Source organism: Oncorhynchus nerka, linkage group LG9a, assembly GCF_034236695.1.
Source record: "Oncorhynchus nerka isolate Pitt River linkage group LG9a, Oner_Uvic_2.0, whole genome shotgun sequence".
In the NCBI taxonomy this organism is placed as follows: domain Eukaryota; kingdom Metazoa; phylum Chordata; class Actinopteri; order Salmoniformes; family Salmonidae; genus Oncorhynchus; species Oncorhynchus nerka.
In genome coordinates this window covers 39,795,591-39,817,321 of record NC_088404.1, presented here as the reverse complement: position 1 = coordinate 39,817,321, position 21,731 = coordinate 39,795,591, and the positions used below count along the sequence as shown (strand labels likewise).

The 21,731-nt window shown below is 44.5% G+C and overlaps 1 pseudogene; it reads right to left on the bottom strand.

The window, feature by feature from the left end:
- The window catches only part of LOC115134289 (capping protein, Arp2/3 and myosin-I linker protein 3-like), a 62,727-nt pseudogene that overhangs the window by 4,929 nt on the left and 36,067 nt on the right, over positions 1-21,731 (bottom strand).

Genomic DNA, 21,731 nt, shown 5'->3' with positions numbered 1-21,731 from the left:
AGCACAAGCCATTGGCTGATAGTGCCGAGTTCCCCTCTGAGTGGATGTGTGAACTGACCCCTGACCTCCAGCACTGAGTGACAGATGGACGAAATGACTCCCAGGCTGGCCTGTCTGTGTAGCTCTGACCTCCCGTGAGCCTCTCTGACCTGCTCTAAATTTCGGTCAACTCCAGGTATCACTTTTATTTATAGATGTAGGATTGATTTCTCTGTTAACCTTTACCTCTCTGGTCTTCTCACTGGCCTTCACCATCTGAAGGTGAATTTGACAGAAATAAGCACAGTTTTTACATTTCTATCAAATCAAAATTAAGAAGAATATTATCTATAGGTTCCTTTATATTTTCAAGGGTTACTCAAGACACAACAACTGCAGTTGACATTATACTAGCATCTACTGTCAAATCACATCACTAGTGTCACAGGGGGGCTGTGTAATAATTTCAAGATAAAAATGTGTGTCCTCTATAGGAGAGATCATCCATCTGGTCAATTCAGGTCAGGATTACAAAACACTGAGGTGAGAGGAATAACTGCATTTTTCATCTGTGAAATTAAATATTAATATGCTTGTTATTTCTTTAATAAATAGTTGTATGATGGGAGTATCCATAAAAATTGCACACAGATTAGCATGCTAATTAAGATTGGGAATGGTTGTCACATTGATGTTTAGGTTGCTTGTCACAATCTGACAACCATCTCCATTGTAACAATGTGCCAGTAAGCTAAATTACATTGAGAAGATGCATAGAAGACTTGTTTTCTGGATGTTGAAAAGACCTCTATGCCTCACGTTTGGACAGTACAGTACAGCACAATAGAGTTGAATTCAGCAGAGTACAGTACAGTTTAATTCAGTATAGTACAGCAAAGTAGAGTACAGTACAGTTGAGATACAATACATTATATTATACTGTATTCTACTGTGCTCTACTGAACTATACTCTACTGAATACACTACTTTTCTTGACTGTACTCTGTTGTGCTCTACTGTATACTGTGCTGTCAAAACTTGGGAAACATGGATGTCTATGATTGGTTCTGTTTTGGTCCGTTCCGAACCTGCTTCTCCAACAGAGTCAGCAACATTCACAAACACGCACACCTCTTCCTGTTTGAAAAAGCATTCCTTGTTTTCAACAAAACATTGAGTTAACACAAATGTTTACAGCTTTACTTTTTTCACTTATGAATATACTACACTGAATATACTACATGTGACAAGTATAGGGACAGCGTGGAGGAGCAATTCAACAGGTCGGATATGAGGCATATGTGGCAGGGGCTTCTAACGATAAAGGATTACAAAAATAAAGCCCGTCATGTCTCGGACACCAATGCAAAACGACCAAGCTGCCGAGGAGAGCCTCTGAGGAGAACTTGAGGTACAGTGGGGCAAAAAAGTATTTAGTCAGCCACCAATTGTGCAAGTTCTCCCACTTAAAAAGATGAGAGGCTTGTAATTTTCATCATAGGTACACTTCAACTATGACAGACAAAATGAGAAAAACAAATCCAGAAAATCACATTGTAGGATTTTTAATGAATTTATTTGCAAATTATGGTGGAAAACAAGTATTTGGTCAATAACAAAAGTTTATCTCAATACTTTGTTATATACCCTTTGTTGGCAATGACAGAGGTCAAACGTTTTCTGTAAGTCTTCACAAGGTTTTCACACACTGTTGCTGGTATTTTGGCCCATTCCTCCATGCAGATCTCCTCTAGAGCAGTGATGTTTTGGGGCTGTTGCTGGGCAACACAGACTTTCAACTCCCTCCAAAGATTTTCTATGGGGTTGAGATCTGGAGACTGGCTAGGCCACTCCAGGACCTTGAAATGATTCTTACGAAGCCACTCCTTCATTGCCCGGGCGGTGTGTTTGGGATCATTGTCATGCTGAAAGACCCAGCCACATTTCATCTTCAATGCCCTTGCTGATAGGAGGTTTTCACTCAAAATCTCACGATACATGGCCCCATTCATTCTTTCCTTTACACGGATCAGTCGTCCAGGTCCCTTTGCAGAAAAACAGCCCAAAGCATGATGTTTCCACCCCCATGCTTCAAAGTAGGTATGGTGTTTTTTGGATGCAACTCAGCATTTTTTGTCCTCCAAACACGACGAATTGAGTTTTTACCAAAAAGGTCCATTTTGGTTTCATCTGACCATATGACATTCTCCCAATCTTCTTCTGGATCATCCAAATGCTCTCTAGCAAACTTCAGACGGGCCTGGACATGTACTGGCTTAAGCAGGGGGACACGTCTGGCACTGCAGGATTTGAGTCCTTGGCGGCGTAGTGTGTTACTGATGGTAGGCTTTGTTACTTTGGTCCCAGCTCTCTGCAGGTCATTCACTAGGTCCCCCCGTGTGGTTCTGGGATTTTTGCTCACCGTTCTTGTGATCATTTTGACCCCACGGGGTGAAATCTTGCGTGGAGCCCCATAATCTCTAATCGAGGGAGATTATCAGTGGTCTTGTATGTCTTCCATTTCCTAATAATTGCTCCCACAGTTGATTTCTTCAAACCAAGCTGCTTACCTATTGAAGATTCAGTCTTCCCAGCCTGGTGCAGGTCTACAATTTTGTTTCTGGTGTCCTTTGACAGCTCTTTGGTCTTGGCCATAGTGAAGTTTGGAGTGTGACTGTTTGAGGTTGTGGATAGGTGTCTTTTATACTGATAACAAGTTCAAACAGGTGCCATTAATACAGGTAATGAGTGGAGGACAGAGGAGCCTCTTAAAGAAGAAGTTACAGGTCTGTGAGAGACAGAAATCTTGCTTATTTTCCACAATCATTTGCAAATAAATTCATTAAAAATCCTACAATGTGATTTTCTGGATTTGTTTTCCTCATTTTGTCTGTCATAGTTGAAGTGTACCTATGATGAAAAGTACAGGCCTCTCATCTTTTTAAGTGGGAGAACTTGCACAATTGGTGGCTGACTAAATGCTTTTTTGCCCCACTGTATGTGCTTACGGTCTCCACGGTGGACATATTGTTGTGTTTTTGGACATTTTCAATCTGTCTCTAGCCCAGGCCTGCTTCAAGATGTCCACTATCATCCGGTGCCCAAGAAAGTGAAAATAACTGAACTGAATGACTACACCAACCCGTTACACTCACTTTCGTCATCATGAAGTTCTTCGAGAGGCTAGTAAATACTCCTGCCCAAACCGACCCTCTGCTCCCTCTATGTACATTTGTACAGGGTAAAAGGGATCTTGAAGAAGGAAGGCTATCACTCCATTTTGCAACGCCATACTCTGTGGACGGCGCTTAATTGGAGCCACTTTCGACCTACAACAGGGCAATGACCCAAAGCACAGCTCCAAACTATGCAATAACTGTTTAGAGAAGAAGCAGACAGCTGGTATTCTGTCTATAATGGAGAGGTCAACACAGTCACCGGATCTCAACCCTATTGAGCTGTTGTGGGGGCAGCTTGACCGTATGGCACGTAAGAAGTGCCTATCAAGCTAATCCAATTTGTGGGAGGTCCTTCAGGAAGCATGGGGTGAAATCTCTTCAGATTACCTCAACAAATTGACAACTAGAATGCCAAAGGTCTGCAAGGCTGTAATTGCTGCAAAATTATTATTTCAATTAAAAATTATTATTTATAACCTTGTCAATGTCTTGAGTATATTTCCTATTCATTTTGCAACTAATTTCATCGATGTTTTCATGGAAAACAAGGACATTTCGAAGTGACCCCAAACTTTTGAACGGTAGTGTGTACATGTTATTTTATTGGGGTATTATGTTTCATTCACACTGTTAGCACTTTAATCTAAATAATTATAATGCTTGATATATTTTTTGTCATTATGGCTAATAATGATATATACAGGTATATTATAATATATCCCAACACATATGATATGAAGTCATTCAATCTGATTTTAAACCTAACCTTAACACTAACCTTAACCACACAGCTAACTCTAATGCCTAACCTTAAATTAAGACCAAAAAGCTCATTTGTTTTCATGAATTTTTACAACATAGCCAATTTTGACTTTGCAGCTAGCCTATCTAAGGGGAAATCTATCTAAGGGGAATTCAACCTGAGAGGAAAACACTAACCAGTAAGTGTGACAACCAACCCCAGTCTCCCCTACATACAGTGTGAAGAGGAGCTAGGAACAGGAAGTCCCAGATCCCAGACACACAGCTGAGGAGGAGTGGGGAGAGTCTTACCCTCTGAGTTGGCTTTTCTCAGCTCCTCTTCTTTGTTCTACAAGGGGATATAAGACAATGTTATTCTTGAGTTATCCTCCTATGTGCTCCTACCTGGACTGAAAATGCAGGCTGCAGTGGATAAGCCCTATTAAATCATTTACAATACAGAGGCTGTCACACCCTCACCATCAGGTACTGAGACATTCAAGGCCATGCCACATTACATTAATGTCACAAAGGTACTGTAATCATTAATGAATCCCACTACAGCTGTGTGCTCAGAACAGAAAGGAAATAGTCAAGTAGAGAACAGGAAGGGTGGTCCACAACCATTCATATCACACATTAACACACACACCTGGCTGGTCTTTGTGTCTGCAGGAGGTGTCTTGGCCACCCCTATGCGGTGGAGCATGACGTGGAGACGCTGCTCAAGGCTGGATGTGCTCTCAGATGCGTGTTTCTGGAAGAGGATGACCAAAGGCATATCTAAATGATGTGCATTTTGTTTATCACAGATTGGTTCTATGTGCTTTCTGACCAGTGCAGAGTGGTACCTACCTTTCCATGTGTGGCAGTGCCATCCTCCAGGCCTGTCAGCAGGATGAGGGACTGGGACTTCCCATCCCTGAGGGAGCGCCGTGTGGCCTTCAGCCTCCGCTCTCCATCTGGGGTCCTGCTCTTCTCCAGAGTCCGGCTCTTCTCCCTCTCCACCAAGAACCCCCCAATAGGGCTGATGACGGGGCTGGGTGTCAGAGCGCTGGGGGACATGGGGGTCCCCTTCTCCTGGGCATAGGCACTGGTGGGCAGGGAGGCGGAGGTAGTGGCGACATCAGAGGGAGTGGCGGGGGCCATGGTGTCGTCCTCTGCTGCTCTTACTGTTGTGGTGGCATCAGAATCATTAACACTGGTGGCCTTAGCACCCCTCTCCTCTTCCAATTTCCCCTTTTTGTCTCGCTCCCTCTCTTTTTCCTTCTCTTTTGCCTCCCTGAGTGGTCTGATTAGATCAGCAATGGAGGTCTTTTTGACCTTGCCCTCTGGGCAAACCTCGCCCTTCGCCCCCCGGCTGGCACGGCCTTTCTTGAAGGCGAAGAAGTCTCCAAACTTCTTCTTGATGTTTTTGGAGGGGGCGGAGGAAAGGGTGGTTGTTTCAATCGTGGAGGAGGAAGAGGTGCTAGAGGAGGTGGTGGTGGAGGGGGGCGGGGCCGGGACAGACGTGCTAGGAGGGGCAGGGGAAGTCGACTCTGTGGGTTGTGCTTTGTCAAGGATCTCCTCCCTCTGCGCTTTTCTGCAATTGAGGTGAAGCACAAAACAGCAACAACACTTCTGAGTCTCCATTCAGTGGTGGTGCTTGTTCAGTGTTCACACTATCTAGTGATGGGATGTTGTGGCTTTTGGGATGGGATCAGTGGGATGCTGTGTATTTGGGATACAACATTTTCAACCACAGTAGACAAACATTCTGCGAAAACGTTCTGTTATCTTTCTGTTTGTACAGTATGTATGCATGGTGTGTATTGCCATATCTGTCAGTCTTCGTGGAGAGTGTGGGAACATGCATGTGCAGAGAGCCAGTGTTAGTTGGTTTGTTTAGTGTGGGTGCAGAGAGCCAGTGTTAGTTGGTTTGTTTAGTGTGGGTGCAGAGAGCCAGTGTTAGTTGGTTTGTTTAGTGTGGGTGCAGAGAGCCAGTGTTAGTTGGTTTGTTTAGTGTGGGTGCAGAGAGCCAGTGTTAGTTGGTTTGTTTAGTGTGGGTGCAGAGAGCCAGTGTTAGTTGGTTTGTTTAGTGTGGGTGCAGAGAGCCAGTGTTAGTTGGTTTGTTTAGTGTGGGTGCAGAGAGCCAGTGTTAGTTGGTTTGTTTAGTGTGGGTGTAGAGAGCCAGTGTTAGTTGGTTTGTTTAGTGTGGGTGTAGAGAGCCAGTGTTAGTTGGTTTGTTTAGTGTGGGTGCAGAGCGCCAGTGTTAGTTGGTTTGTTTAGTGTGGGTGCAGAGAGCCAGTGTTAGTTGGTTTGTTTAGTGTGGGGTGCAGAGAGCCAGTGTCAGTTGGTTTGTTTAGTGTGGGTGCAGAGAGCCAGTGTTAGTTGGTTTGTTTAGTGTGGGTGCAGAGAGCCAGTGTTAGTTGGTTTGTTTAGTGTGGGTGCAGAGAGCCAGTGTTAGTTGGTTTGTTTAGTGTGGGTGCAGAGAGCCAGTGTTAGTTGGTTTGTTTAGTGTGGGTGCAGAGAGCCAGTGTTAGTTGGTTTGTTTAGTGTGGGTGTAGAGAGCCAGTGTTAGTTGGTTTGTTTAGTGTGGGTGTAGAGAGCCAGTGTTAGTTGGTTTGTTTAGTGTGGGTGCAGAGCGCCAGTGTTAGTTGGTTTGTTTAGTGTGGGTGCAGAGAGCCAGTGTTAGTTGGTTTGTTTAGTGTGGGGTGCAGAGAGCCAGTGTCAGTTGGTTTGTTTAGTGTGGGTGCAGAGAGCCAGTGTCAGTTGATTTGTTTAGTTGGTTTGTTTAGTGTGGGTGTAGAGAGCCAGTGTTAGTTGGTTTGTTTAGTGTGGGTGCAGAGAGCCAGTGTTAGTTGATTTGTTTAGTGTGGGTGCAGAGAGCCAGTGTTAGTTGATTTGTTTAGTGTGGGTGCAGAGAGCCAGTGTTAGTTGATTTGTTTAGTGTGGGTGCAGAGAGCCAGTGTTAGTTGGTTTGTTTAGTGTGGGTGCAGAGAGCCAGTGTTAGTTGGTTTGTTTAGTGTGGGTGCAGAGAGCCAGTGTTAGTTGGTTTGTTTAGTGTGGGTGTAGAGAGCCAGTGTTAGTTGGTTTGTTTAGTTGGTTTGTTTAGTGTGGGTGTAGAGAGCCAGTGTTAGTTGGTTTGTTTAGTGTGGGTGCAGAGCGCCAGTGTTAGTTGGTTTGTTTAGTGTGGGTGCAGAGAGCCAGTGTTAGTTGGTTTGTTTAGTGTGGGTGCAGAGCGCCAGTGTTAGTTGGTTTGTTTAGTGTGGGTGCAGAGCACCAGTGTTAGTTGGTTTGTTTAGTGTGGGTGCAGAGAGCCAGTGTTAGTTGGTTTGTTTAGTGTGGGTGCAGAGAGCCAGTGTTAGTTGGTTTGTTTAGTGTGGGTGCAGAGAGCCAGTGTTAGTTGGTTTGTTTAGTGTGGGTGCAGAGCGCCAGTGTTAGTTGGTTTGTTTAGTGTGGGTGCAGAGAGCCAGTGTTAGTTGGTTTGTTTAGTGTGGGTGCAGAGAGCCAGTGTCAGTTGGTTTGTTTAGTTGGTTTGTTTAGTGTGGGTGTAGAGAGCCAGTGTTAGTTGGTTTGTTTAGTGTGGGTGCAGAGAGCCAGTGTTAGTTGGTTTGTTTAGTGTGGGTGCAGAGAGCCAGTGTCAGTTGGTTTGTTTAGTTGGTTTGTTTAGTGTGGGTGTAGAGAGCCAGTGTTAGTTGGTTTGTTTAGTTGGTTTGTTTAGTGTGGGTGTAGAGAGCCAGTGTTAGTTGGTTTGTTTAGTTGGTTTGTTTAGTGTGGGTGCAGAGCGCCAGTGTTAGTTGGTTTGTTTAGTGTGGGTGCAGAGAGCCAGTGTTAGTTGGTTTGTTTAGTGTGGGTGCAGAGAGCCAGTGTTAGTTGGTTTGTTTAGTGTGGGTGCAGAGAGCCAGTGTTAGTTGGTTTGTTTAGTTGGTTTGTTTAGTGTGGGTGCAGAGAGCCAGTGTTAGTTGGTTTGTTTAGTGTGGGTGCAGAGAGCCAGTGTTAGTTGGTTTGTTTAGTGTGGGTCTAGAGAGCCAGTGTTAGTTGGTTTGTTTAGTTGGTTTGTTTAGTGTGGGTGCAGAGAGCCAGTGTTAGTTGGTTTGTTTAGTGTGGGTGCAGAGAGCCAGTGTTAGTTGGTTTGTTTAGTGTGGGTGCAGAGAGCCAGTGTTAGTTGGTTTGTTTTGTGTGGGTGCATGCAGTACATCTATGCCATCTGTGTTAGTATGGAAAGGTGTATTCCCTTGGAGGTTTACTATATGGATACTTACAGAGGGTCATCATGGATGATCTTCTTAGTGAAGAATTCCTCTACTCCCTCATCCACCCTGCCAATGTTCTCATTGGCTCCATTCTCTTCAGTCTCAGCTGCCTGCTCCTGCGCACACACAGAGAGAGAGAGAGAGAGAGAGAGAGAGAGAGAGAGAGAGAGAGAGAGACTTGGCGGATGCTTATGGTAATACCATTGTGTGACTGAATAGTGTAGGCTGAGTACACTAACAGTACACATACTGATTATGATGCTTGCCAACAGATATGCAATAGAGAAAAATATATGTTTATGAACAAACACGCATGCGCACACACACACACACACACACACACACACACACACACACACACACACACACACACACACACACACACACACACACACACACACACACACACACACACACACACAATATCATCCTCTCTATTCTACACCATTAGTGTGTCTGCAGCAGGCACATCTGTGCTTCAGGTCCCAGCAGAGAACACAACCCCTCAGCCCCCATCCTCTCCCTGATCCTCCACAATATGATTATATCTCTCAGACACCCCCTTCACCACCACCACTCTCTCCTCTGTTCCAGTCTGAAGAGCAGCTCTTTAGTTTGGATCATACTGTGATGATTTAAAAGATTCATTATTCACTGTCATTTAGCAGGCTGGTGGGAAGAGCAATCTCTTAATGGTTGTCTGTCGCTTACTCAAATACAAACAGGCAGTGCACAATATTTTGACAGGTAGTATTGGCTGACAATTTTCAGGGGTGGAAAGAGAGTGAAGGCGAGGACTGTTTTCTCAGTGTCTCAGTGTCTGAGACGATGTTCTGTATTTAGCCAGTCTATGAGTGCAGCTGCTGCTGAACAGACTGAGGGAGGAGAGAGGCCTTTAGGCGCTGTGGTTACAGAGAGCAGGAGAACCAACCCACTGCAGAACAGCTATAACAAACGTATGCAAATGGTGTGCCACGCCGCATGAGAAATGGATTATAAATCATTTAGTACCTCCCAGCCAATCAGAGAGCAACGATCCCCATCACTCCACTCTATCTTCAGGAAGAGAAAAATACTTGCCATAAAGCACAAGGATGGTGTTTCCATTGATGACGACACACTAACACTTTCATATATATACTCTATCTATCTATCTATCTATCTATCTATCTATCTATCTATCTATATATATATATATCTAGCATAGCAACAGTTACTGATAGACTGTGTGGTAGGGGTGTGTCCATTGGTTTCTTCATAATGTAGAAGGGGTGGGACTCTATCGTCTTTGCAGTGTATTTTCTATTATGGTAAATAGGACATCAATAGGTGGCCTTTTCCCACATACAGTACATGTCAATGTAGGTAGAGGGCTCTGCTCATTCAATGATATTTCAATCTAATTCTATAAGTCAATTAACAGTGAGCATCAAATCTAAGAGAAATCACTGACATATGTTTGATAATATGATATCTTGGATTTCAAAGGAATAGTCTCCCCCACATTCCCAGAGCATCATTCAGTAAGAGTTCCCACCATTTGCAGAATTCAACTGCTAGGCTGTCTGTGAAATTCCTCATATAGCACTGGACTGGCTGTGCTTTGGCTTCAACATTGCACTAAGTGATGGCAAGTGAATGGTTTATGAGCAAACCTCATGACAACAAGAAGCTCTCTCTCTGCAACATTGACGCAAGACATTTTCTGGGGAGGAAAATGCTGTTACATAAAAACCCAAAGCAGATTGTTTTACATTTTTCTACAGCTGTAATAAAATGCTGCTGCAGGAATAATATACAGTCGATAGTCATGTGAGCATATTCAAAGTGGGCCAGGCAGCAGGCACACCCAGAAGAAGGAGCAGTCCCACCACCACCACCAACCACAGTGAGTGTTACAGCAGAATAACAGTAGACCCTTCCCTTTCCTTTTCCACAGTCAACACAGCCAGCAAGCAGCCCTCCAAGCTACAACCACCACCTGGCCCCTTATTTCACCAGGCCAACTAGCTACATTATCAACATGCACATTAGACAAACCTACTTGTGATACACATGCATGTTTTATGTTCATAAAAACCTATAGATCCAGACACAAAAAAAACTAGAAATTCTGCTACATAACACTTAGCTTCAAGTATATGTGAACTTCTGCCTTTTCCATAGAAGGGTAAAGCGGTTCTATCTGCCTCTCATCTCTGTGGTAACTGAGGAGTAGAGTCGTCCTCTCCAGAAAATCTCTGATCTGAGCTGGCCACCCGTCCTTCCTGACTGCATAGTGACCCCAGAGGCTCAGATAACCACACAGGGATGAACTGCATGAACAATTACTATACAGAAGCACAGGTAACCATGGACAATAGCAATGAATAAACTGTTTCAATTGTATTACAGGCACACAGGTCCCAGGACTGTTTCAATCACTATTCAGGAAAACAGGTGGCCACAGACATCAGCACTGGAAATACTGTTTCAATCGTATTACAGACACACAGGTCCCAGGACTGTTTCAATCGTATTACAGACACACAGGTAACCAGCGACAGCACTGGAAATACAGAAGTCCAGAATGGGGTACCTTGAATACAGTCTAAATAACAAAGTGTAGACACTGTGTTCCAGTAATGACAACACAGGGGATACAGACACACAGTTAATGTGGTATTGGTAAACATTCCATTGCACAGTGTTACCTGCAATAAGAACAACAATTCCCTTGTTACTACACCAACAATGAATCACACTACAACACCAATGTAACAGCACTAACAACAACAGACACACAAAACACAGACGCACACAAAAAAACACACACACACACACACAGATGATGTTACAAAGAAAACAATTTATTTTGAACAAGTGCTGCTTATAAGATGGCTGCAGCATTGTTTTTCACACATAACAGAGAGCTGTCTTTGATCAGTTGGCAAAACAGACAGTGTCAGAGGCAAATACACACACACACAGACAGACAGACCACTAGAACTCCATCAATCATCACCAAGTACCAGCTGAACATTGAGACATTCTAATCAAACACGACGATTAATATATACATGCAAACACATACCCACAGGCACACACCCACACATGGGCACAACCAGTTCCCATTGACAATCCTTAACAATATTACACTGTAAAAAGAGGGATTCTCCTAAGGGCATTGACAGGAGAGCGATAGTGAAAGAGAGGGAGCACTCCTTGATGTGAAAACATGAATAATTAAAATGCTACAGCAGTCACACAGAGCAGAGCCATCCAGAATCAGTGTGGGGAGAGCGCCCTGTTCTGACAGCCTCCAGTCCACCACTGAGAACCACAGGACCACCGTTAATGCAGGGGAAATATGGAGAAAACACACAGAAATGGCTCCTCAACACATCAACAGCTACAGCAGCAGCACTGATAAGACGATGAAATAGAATCAGATCGACAGAGAGAGGGAAGGAGGGAGATGTAGAGAGAATGCCCAGAGCTGCAAGCCACTGACACTGCCTCTGCTGCTGTGGCTGCAAATAACCTGAATACCGCCATCACAACTCTTCTTCCCTCCCCCTCTATCACCATCCTCTCTGCTCTCCCCTGATTTTTCTCTTCCCTCATCTCTCTTTCTCGCCATCCCTTCTCATCCAGGCTTCTGTCAGAAAGCAACTCTGTCGCTACAATTGATTAGCCTCTCCCTGCATGCCACCCACTCTCTCTTCTTCTGTCTGTGCCTCCCTTTCTTCCCTCCATCCCCATCCTCCATGGTGCTCGTCGTGTTGCCTCTTACCTGGGTCTTGCTGGGCGGCTTGCTGTTCCGGCGGTTGGGTCTGGGCCTGGAGCGGGTGTAGTGCCTCAGTGTGTGGCAGTCGATGGGCAGGTCCATAGGGGCCTGAGGAGGTGCGGGCTCAGGGCGCCGGGGCTCACTGTTGCTAAGAGCCGCAGCAGCTGCAGGAGCAGGATCCGCCTCTCTCCCTGTGTGGGAGGGGCCTTCGGATTTCAGCTGGCCTCCCACTGTGACTGACAGTGTCGTCGTTGACGACAGCGCCTGCACATTCCCTCCTACCCATGCTCCTTCCTGCTGATAATGCATGCTCTCTCTTGCCTGCTGCTCCGAATCCACATCCAGGAGACCTGCAGAGAGAGAAACACGAGAGAGAGAGAGACAGAGAGAGAGAGGAGGACACACAGAGAGAGAGAGAGAGAGAGAGAGAGAGAGAGAGCGGGGGACAGAGAGAGAGGAGGACAGAGAGAGAGGAGGACAGAGAGAGAGAGGGAATGGTACCAACACACAAAGGCACAGGACGTATGATAGGATGCATGTAAAAATAGGGCAACTATGTATAACGTGGAGATAACAAACTGGGAGGGGATGTAAGATATAATGGGGGAGAGAGAGAGAGAGAGAGAGAGAGAGAGAGAGAGGACGAGCTGATAATAGTGATTGAGAGACCATTGATAAAGAAAGGGGGAGGAGAGGACAAATAAAAAAATCGGAGAGCTACAAACAGAAAATATGGATGGAAGAGGAGTCCGACGGATGACAATAGATATAGGCTCAACAGCACAGAGAAGAGAGGAGACTAATCAGACAGATTTACAGCACTGAATCTAAATGACGGACGAGAGAGGGAGAGAGCAAAAAAAGAGATGGCGCAAGAGAGAAAGAGAGATGGGGAGAGAGACAGATTGCAGGTAGCGGCAGAGCAGGACGGCTGGAGAGAGTGGCAAAGGAGGGGGAGGTGTTGTACAATGGTTGTAAGCCGGTGCCCCCCTCTCCCTCCCTCCCCTGTCCCCCCAAGTGAGGTTCAGTGGTCTGAAAGTAACCCGGCCATGCTCCAGTTAGCCACAGCCCTTTTTATTGGACAGACAGCTGATTATCTTTTGTTGAGGCTAGAGTATTAACCCCCCTACCACCTCCATCACCGCCCCCCAGAATCTCCCCTCCGATATGGGACCTTAACCCTACAGCACCCTGACACAGCACTATCACAAAGAGGGGGAACTCCCAAGACGCATTGTGGGACAGCCCCTCCAGTGTTCCGGGCTGCATGAATGACATACATAAGCAAAAACCCCTTCACGTTCAGTAAAACACATGGGCTTAAAGGTGCCTCTTGACAGAGTTTTCCACAGACAAGGAGCTAAAAAAGTGCAGTGTTATTTTCTACTCACAGGAGGAGTGTAACACACTGACACATTTTGACTGGTTCTAAATCTGATTTGGGATGTACTTAAGAGCACATTGCACTAAAGGGATTCACGCAGAACAATCCAGAAACATATTGCTCTAGTGGAATCTCCCTCTTTGTTGTGACGGCTCCATTATTTTCATGTTTACTGCCCTTCTGACCCTCTTTTGTTAGAGCTCACTCCTAACTGGATAATTAAATGCTTTAGACACGACCCCTGACCTTTTCAACTGTGAATTCTGGTTGAAACCTTTTTCTAAGCCAATCACAGTGGCGGTTGATTGCAGCTGCTGACATCACGGGTCAAGGTCATTTTTCTGTAGCAGACTGCAGCCAATAACTAAACCTGATTAACACTGTAATCAATCTGCCTAGTTTCATCCCAGACTCAAAGCTTTCCTACTAAAAAGTCTGTATAATAAATCAGAATTAGACTGATGACAAGCCTGGTTCTTACTTTTCACTGAGGGTGCTGGACGGATACTCTTGGAGTGGATGCTGCTCCTCCAAATGACAGGAACATACTGAGAAAGAGAGAGAAATTCAGATAGTTGTATTAAACAAGAACTAATGCAGGTCATGTAGATACTTGTGTAGACTGGTACAATGCTATGGCATATACTGTTTAGTATGGTGGGTTATGTGTGTTTTAGAGAGGGGCTAAGTTAGAGCTCTTACATCATCCATGGGGAAGTCATGGTCTACCACTCGTAGATGAGGGACGTTGGTTTTGAGTCCAGAGGTGGTCTGCTCCCTCATATGACGGTCCTGAGGTGAGGGAGGGTGGTGATCAGTTATACTAATCGAACACACCCAACACAACGAGTGTTGCGGAGTAGGCAAATACATAGTTCAACTAGTAATTTAACTACATTATGCAGTAGTTTGGTGGTAGTTGAACTCAGTGTTTTCAGTAGTTAATAACTTGTTTTTTCCATGTATAGGTGTAGCTATCTATTGGAACCTCACACTACTTTTTTGCTAAAATAAAATAAAATATGACCCGTAATCAGACCTGTCTAGTTCTTACATGAAACAGTTTTTCAGTTTAATAGGCAAAATGACACATTCTGTTAACATCCAACTCCAGAGTGATCTGTTCTTGCAATTTGTTGTCTAAGACATTTCAAATTTAGATATGATCATTTATCACAAAGTAGTTTGTATGTAGGGAACAACTTTTGTTATGTAAACTGTATTTTTCTTAAGGGTAGATGTAGTGTAGCTTAACTTCTCCCAGTGTGTGCTTGGCACACACACACAGACACACACACTCTCTCTCTCTCTCTCTCTCTCACCAATTTCTGCTGAGCCACAGACAAGTCCAGCAGAACCTCATCAATGATACTTTCCACCAAGGAGACACTAACTGACAGTTTGAGTTCACTGAAAAAGAAATGAAAAACAAAGAAATATTGGAAGGGGAGAAGTAAATCCTAAGCAACACCAGTGAGCTTAATGAGAGATGTGGGAGGCACTGGGTGGAAAAATTCCATGAGCATGACACAAAACAACAAGGATTTATGTACGATGTAACTGTTTGTGTTCTACATGAGCTGTGTTTTTGTTTCAGGGTGGATGTGCGTGTATTCAGCTGTTTACCTTAGTTTGTTACTGATGAGTTCTCCTATGTGCTGCATGAAGGTGTCCTGGATGAACAGAGCTGTCTGTCTGGACTTCTTAGCCACACAGTCAGCCAGCTGCTCACAGACACTTGACCTGTGGGTGACCCTAGGACAGAGGGTCTGGGCTGACTGCAACAAGGCCTGAGCCAGCTCCTGGAACACACATGGCATACCAGTCACCTGGATGACCTCTCCTGAGACTTTCCCTACCACATGTTGCAGGTTTAGACATATCTCTTCAATTTGTCTGAATGTTGATCGTCATCAGTGGTTGGTAACTGACATTGATACCATGTGCCTCATATACATTGTTCACACACATGATGCAGAAACAAAAATGGCAGTATTACCTGAATCTCCTCTGTTATTTCGTTGGTGACTGTTTTGGCCGTGTCATTCAGTATGTGTTGCAGCATTGCACCACTAGAGGGTGTCTTCACCAGATCATAAAGTGAAGGCAATAGCTAGAGGTTGAACACAAACTTATTAGTGATATTTCACCATTCTCAAAATCCTTCATTATTAGGCATTAGATGTTTATGTTGAATCTAGACCTCTCAAAAACATAAATTAACATTTCGTATCAGTGGGACTCAAAGATACCTTACCATAATGGAGGTTTTAGTATTATGAAGCACTTCCTCTGCAGCCAATATGTCTGACTGCACTTCCTGTATATTGCAGGGGGCTAAAGGTCGGACACTCTCCTGTAACCTCTGACACAGACCTTGAACCAGCTGAGTTGTGGGATGAAAACAGACAGACACAGGGTGAGAATGGCAAATGTGCCAGAAATGTAGGACTATGGGAAAGGAACAGACCCTCATACATACAGACACTAATATACTGAGTTCACAAAAAATTAGGAACACCTTCCTAATATTGAGTTGCACCCCCTTTTGCCCCCATAACAAGTTGTCGAAAGCATTCCACAAGGATGCTGGCACATGTTGACTCCAATGCTTCCTACAGTTGTATCATGTTGGCTAGATGTCCTTTGGGTGGTGGACCATTAATACACACAGGAAATTGTTGGGTGTGAAAACCCAGCAGCATTGCAGTTCTTGACACTCAAACCGGTGCGCCTGGCACCTACTACCATACCCTGTTCAAAGGCACTTAAATCTCTTGTCTTGTCCACTCACTCTCTGAATGGCACACATACACAATCCATGTCTCAATTTGCTTAAAAATCATTATTTAATCTGTTTCCTTCCCTTCATCTACACTGATTGAGGTGGAATTAACAGGTGACATCTATAAGGGATCAAAGCTTTTACCTGGATACACCTGGTCAGTCTATGTCATGGAAAGAGCAGGTGTTCCTAATGTTTTGTACACTCAGTGTATATTTCTGTTGCCTCCAAGAACAAGGACTGACCCACCTGTTCAGAGCGTACGGTCTTCAGGCCCTGTTGGAGGTTTAGTATCTGGTCTGGGCTTGCAGACTTTCTCTGGCTGTTCCTGATCAGACACGACTGGATCTGGACACAACAGGTGTTTTATACCAGGGTGACTCAGACATCCATTTTTATCATGCACCTCGTGGACAACCCAATCTCACCTTCTGCAGAGCCTCCTCTGTCTTCTCAGGACTGTTACGATACCCCTGTGTGACATCATTCATGGGGATGGATATGTGCTGCAGTGTGAAGTTCCTGTGTTTATGCATACACACAGAGAGAAAATAATAAGGAATTCATCAACCAATCAAAGGAAGGAAAAGAGGGGTAAACGTTATCTTTTAGGCAATATTCCTGTTTGATGGACTGAGACTCTTCCTCTCTATGACTTACCTCTCTAGAGCATTGGCCACATCCAGAAATCCCCTGGCTGTCACATTGTTCCTGTCCCAGACCAGAGTCCTGTTTAGAGATATACACCGGGCAGGTCAGGTGTTGGTTAGTTCACGGTTATATAATTCCAGATTGCGGCTAGGGTAGGCAAGGTTGGGGCAGGTCAGTTTATGGTTAGGTTGGGTTATAGCTAGGTTACCTGAGTTTAGTGTTGATGAGTAAGGCCTTGGCCAGCATCTTGGCTCCAGTGTCTCCGATGCAGTTGCCACTGATGTCTATCTTAGTGAGGCTGGCATTGCAACCCAGGCTGTTGATGAGGATGGTGGTGCCTGTCTTCAGCTTGGAGTCGCACACTGACAGAGACTCCAGGGGCTGTGGGCATGGCACACACACATGCACACACACATACACCACTGATCTGATCTGTCCAATCAGAGCCCAGAGTCTGGGGCTCTGGGCCTGATAAAACTTCAGTTGGATTACATGACCTTCAGCCTGACATCTGGCTTTTTGATACTCAGAGAAAATGTCTGCCTGATTTCAATGAGCCTTGTATACTGTACGAGTCTCAGCTGCTCAATGTGTAATTACTGAGGCGGGCCTCGTCTCGCTGGAGAAGGATTTGGGGTAATTAAAATACTTTCTTTCACTCAAGGGGAGGTCCCAGAGGACTATGCTTCCACAGAGCCTCCATCATTACAAAGCTCTCCTAGCAGGGAACAGGAGAATACTACAACCCAGAAGGCGAGGTCAGTACAGGTGCATCAAAGCTGGGACCGAGAGACAGCTTCTATCTCAAGGCTATCAGACTGTTAAATAGCAATCACAGCTGGTCTCCACCCAGTACCCTGCTCTGAACTTAGTCACTGTCACTAGCCGTCTACCACCAGGTTACTCATCCTCTAACTTCGAGGCTTCTGCCCTATGTACAGTGCATTCAGAAGGTATTCATACCCCTGGACTTTTTCCACATTTGGTTATGCCTTATTCTAAAACGGATTAAATTGTTTATTTTCCTCATCATTTTACAAACAATGCCCCATAATGACAAAGGAAATACAGGGTAAAACTGTTTTACTAATGTATATAAAAAAAGCTGAAATATGCCATTTACATAAGTATTCAGAACCTTTACTCAGTACTTTGTTGAAGCACCTTTGGTAGCGTCGAGTCTTCTTGGGTATGATGCTACAAGCTTGGCACACCTGTATTTGGGGAGTTTCTCCCATTCCTCTGCAGATCCTCTCAAGCTCTGTCAGGTTGGATTGGGAACGTTGCTGCACAGCTATTTTCAGGTCTCTCCAGATATGTTCGATCAGATTCAAGTCCGGCCTCTGGCTGGGCCACTCAAGGACATTCAGAGACTTGTCCTGAATCTACTCCTGCATTGTCTTGGCCGTGTGCTTAGTATCATTGTCCTGATGGAAGGTGAACCTTCGCCCCAGTCTGAGGTTCTGAGCACTGTGGACCAGGTTTTCATCAAGGATCTCTCTGTACTTTGCTCCGTTCACCTTTCCTTCGATTCTGACTAGTCTCCCGGTCACTGCCGCTAAAAAACATCCCCACAGCATGATGCGGCCTCCACCGTGCTTCACCGTAGGGATGGTGCCAGGTTTCCTCCAGATACTTGGCATTCAGGCCAAAGAGTTCAGTCTTGGTTTCATCAGACCAGAGAATCTTGTTTCTCATGGTCAGAGTCTTTAGGTGCCTTTTGGAAAACTCCAAGCAGGCTGTCATGTGCCTTTTACTGAATAGTGGCTTCCGTCTGGCCACTCCATAAAGGCCTGATTGGTGAAGTGCTGCAGAGATGGCTATCCTTGTGGAAGGTTCTCCCATCTCCACAGAGGAACTCTGGAGCTCTTTCAGAGTGACCATCGGGTTCTTGGTCACCTCCCTGACCAAGGCCCTTCTCCCCCGATTGCTCAGTTTGGCCGGGCGGCCAGCTCTAGGAAGAGTGGATCTAAACTTCTTCCATTTAAGAATGATGGAGACCAGTGTGTTGTTGGGGACCTTCAATGCTGCAGACATTTTTTGGTCCCATTCCCCAGATCTGTGCCTCGACACAATCCTGTCTCGGAGCTCTACAGACATTTCCTTTGATGTCACGGCTTGGCTTTTGCTCCTGTGGGACCTTATATAGAGAGGTGTGTGCCTTTCCAAATCATGCCCAATCAATTGAATTGACCATAATCAAGTTGTAGAAACATCCCAATGATGATCAATGGAAACAGGGTGCACCTGAGCTCAATTTAAAGTCTGAATACTTATGTAAATAAGGTATCGGTTTTTGTCATTTTTATAAATTAGCAAAAATTTCTAAAAACCTGTTTTTCGCTTTGTCATTAATGGGTATTGTGTGTAGATTGATGAGGACATTTTTTATTCAATCAATTTTAGAATAAGGCTGTAACTTGACAAAATATGGAAAAAGTCAAGGGGTCGGAATACTTTCAGAATGCACTGTACGAAATCAAGCACTCACACACTCCTCCTCCTGAATGAGCTGGACGATACGCTGTAAGACATCTGTTAGAGCTCTGTGGGGAGAGAGAGACAGAGAGATAGAGAGAGAGAGAGAGAGAGAGAGAGAGAGTGAAGAGACAGCTGACAGGTAGATGAATAGAAAACAGTGGTTCTGACAGATTAAATTACTCACCTGGACTTCATGGCAAAGTTGCGTCCCAAAGCCAGATGGCGAATGGAGTGACTACGACCGATGGACAGCACCAAGGTGACCATGTCACTCTCAAAACCTGAGAGGAGAGAGATGTATATCAGTAACTCACTGTGGAAGAGTAGACATTCTGCATATCTGTATGCTTTGAGGAAGCCATCTCATGTCAGCTCAATTTATGTTGAGCCTACTCAGTCATAAATACACCAATTAGGATTCCCAGGAGCCTTTTGAAAGGTGCATTCTCCATGAAAACGAATGGTCTCTATATCTGAGCCACTGGCTAGTGTAGGAGATTGTACCACATCATCATAGACTTGGTCAGTGTGATGTCGGTGTGATCCCCAGAAGTGTTCATGCTACATGGTTACAGTAATACACCATAGTATCCTCTCTTCATTATAAATTGTTGTCCAAGCTCTGTCTGTACCGGATGAATATGGATGAGGAAATTGGTTGGGAGACAGGCAGGTGCAAGACCCTCAGTGTCCCAGCAGTGCTGTGTCTATTCTGACTGACACTGATGTGTCTGCCCTTGGTCACTCTTCAGTGCTGCATGGAGGTTTGTCTGTGGGAGGCTGGGAGCCCTGCCTGCCTGATCTTATCTGCCTGTTCCAGAAATAACATGGCCTGATTTGAGCTATTCTCAGCGGTCCAGCTTTTGACTGTGTTTCCAGAACCAGGTTTAAATTACAGTGCCTTGCAAAAGTATTCATCCCCCTTGGTGTTTTTCCTATTTTGTTGCATTACAACCTGTAATTTAAATGGATATTTATTTGGATTTCATGTAATGGACATACACAAAATAGTTCAAATTGGTGAAGTGAAATTTAAAAAATAACTTTTCAAAAACTTGTGCATATGGATTCACCCCCTTTGCTATGAAGCCCCTAAATAGGATATAGTGCAACCAATTACCTTCAGAAGTCACATAATTAGTTAAATAAAGTCCACCTGTGTGCAATCTAAGTGTCACATGATCTGTCACATGATCTGAGTATATATACACCTGTTCTGAAAGGCCTCAGAGTCTGTAACACCACTAAGCAAACAGCACTATGAAGACCAAGGAGTTCTCCAAACAGGTCAGGGACAAAGTTGTGGAGAAGTACAGATCAGGGTTGAGTTATAAAAAAATAAAGAAACTTTGAACATCCCACAGAGCAACATTAAATCCATTAAAAAAATGGAAAGAATATGGCACCACAACAAACCTGCCAAGAGAGGGCCGCCCACCAAAACTCATGGACCAGGCAAGGAGGGCATTAATCAGAGAGGCAACAAAGAGACCAAAGATAACCCCGAATGAGCTGCAAAGCTCCACAGCAGAGTTTGGAGTATCTGTCCATAGGACCACTTTAAGCCGTACACTCCACAGAGCTGGGCTTTACGGAAGTGTGCCCAGAAAAAAAGCCATTGATTAAAGAAAAAAATAAGCAAACACATTTGATGTTTGCCAAAAGGTATGTGGGAGACTCCCCAAACATATGGAATAAGGTACTCTTAGCTTTTTGGCCATCAAGGAAAATGCTATGTCTGGCACAAACCCAACACCTCACATCACCCCGAGAACAACATCCCCACAGTGAATCATGGGGGTGGCAGCATTATGCTGTGGGGATGTTTTCCATCGACTGGGAAACTGGTCAGAATTTAAGGAATGATGGATAACGCTAAATACAGGGAAATTCTTGAGGGAAACCTGTTTCAGTCTTCCACAGATTTGAGACTGGGATGAAGGTCCATCTTCCAGCAGGACAATGACCCTAAGCATACTGCTAAAGCAACACTTGAGTGGTTGGGAAACATTTGGGAAATGTTTAAATGTCTTGGAATGGCCTAGTCAAAGGCCAGACCTCAATCCAATTGTGAATCTGTGGAATGACTTAAATATTGCTGTCCACCAGCGGAACCCATCCAACTTGAAGGAGCTGGAACAGTTTTGCCTTGAAGAATGGGCAAGAATGGCTTGATATGCCAAGCTTATTGAGACATACCCCAAGAGACTTGCAGCTGTAATTGCTACAAAAGATGGCTCTACAAAGTATTGACTTTGGAGAGGTGAATAAATAGTATGCACGCTCAAGTTTTCAGTTTTTTTTTGTCTTATTTCTTGTTTGTTTCACAATAACAAATATTTTGCATCTTTAAAGTGGTAGGCCTGTTGTGTAAATCAAATGATACAAACGCCCCCAAAAAATCATTTAAATTCCAGGTTGTAAGGCAATAAAATAGGAAAAATGCCAAAGGGGATGAATACTTTCGCAAGCTACTGTAGATCATAGTAAGAGAAGAGAATGGTATTTTCTCATTTCTATTGGTAGT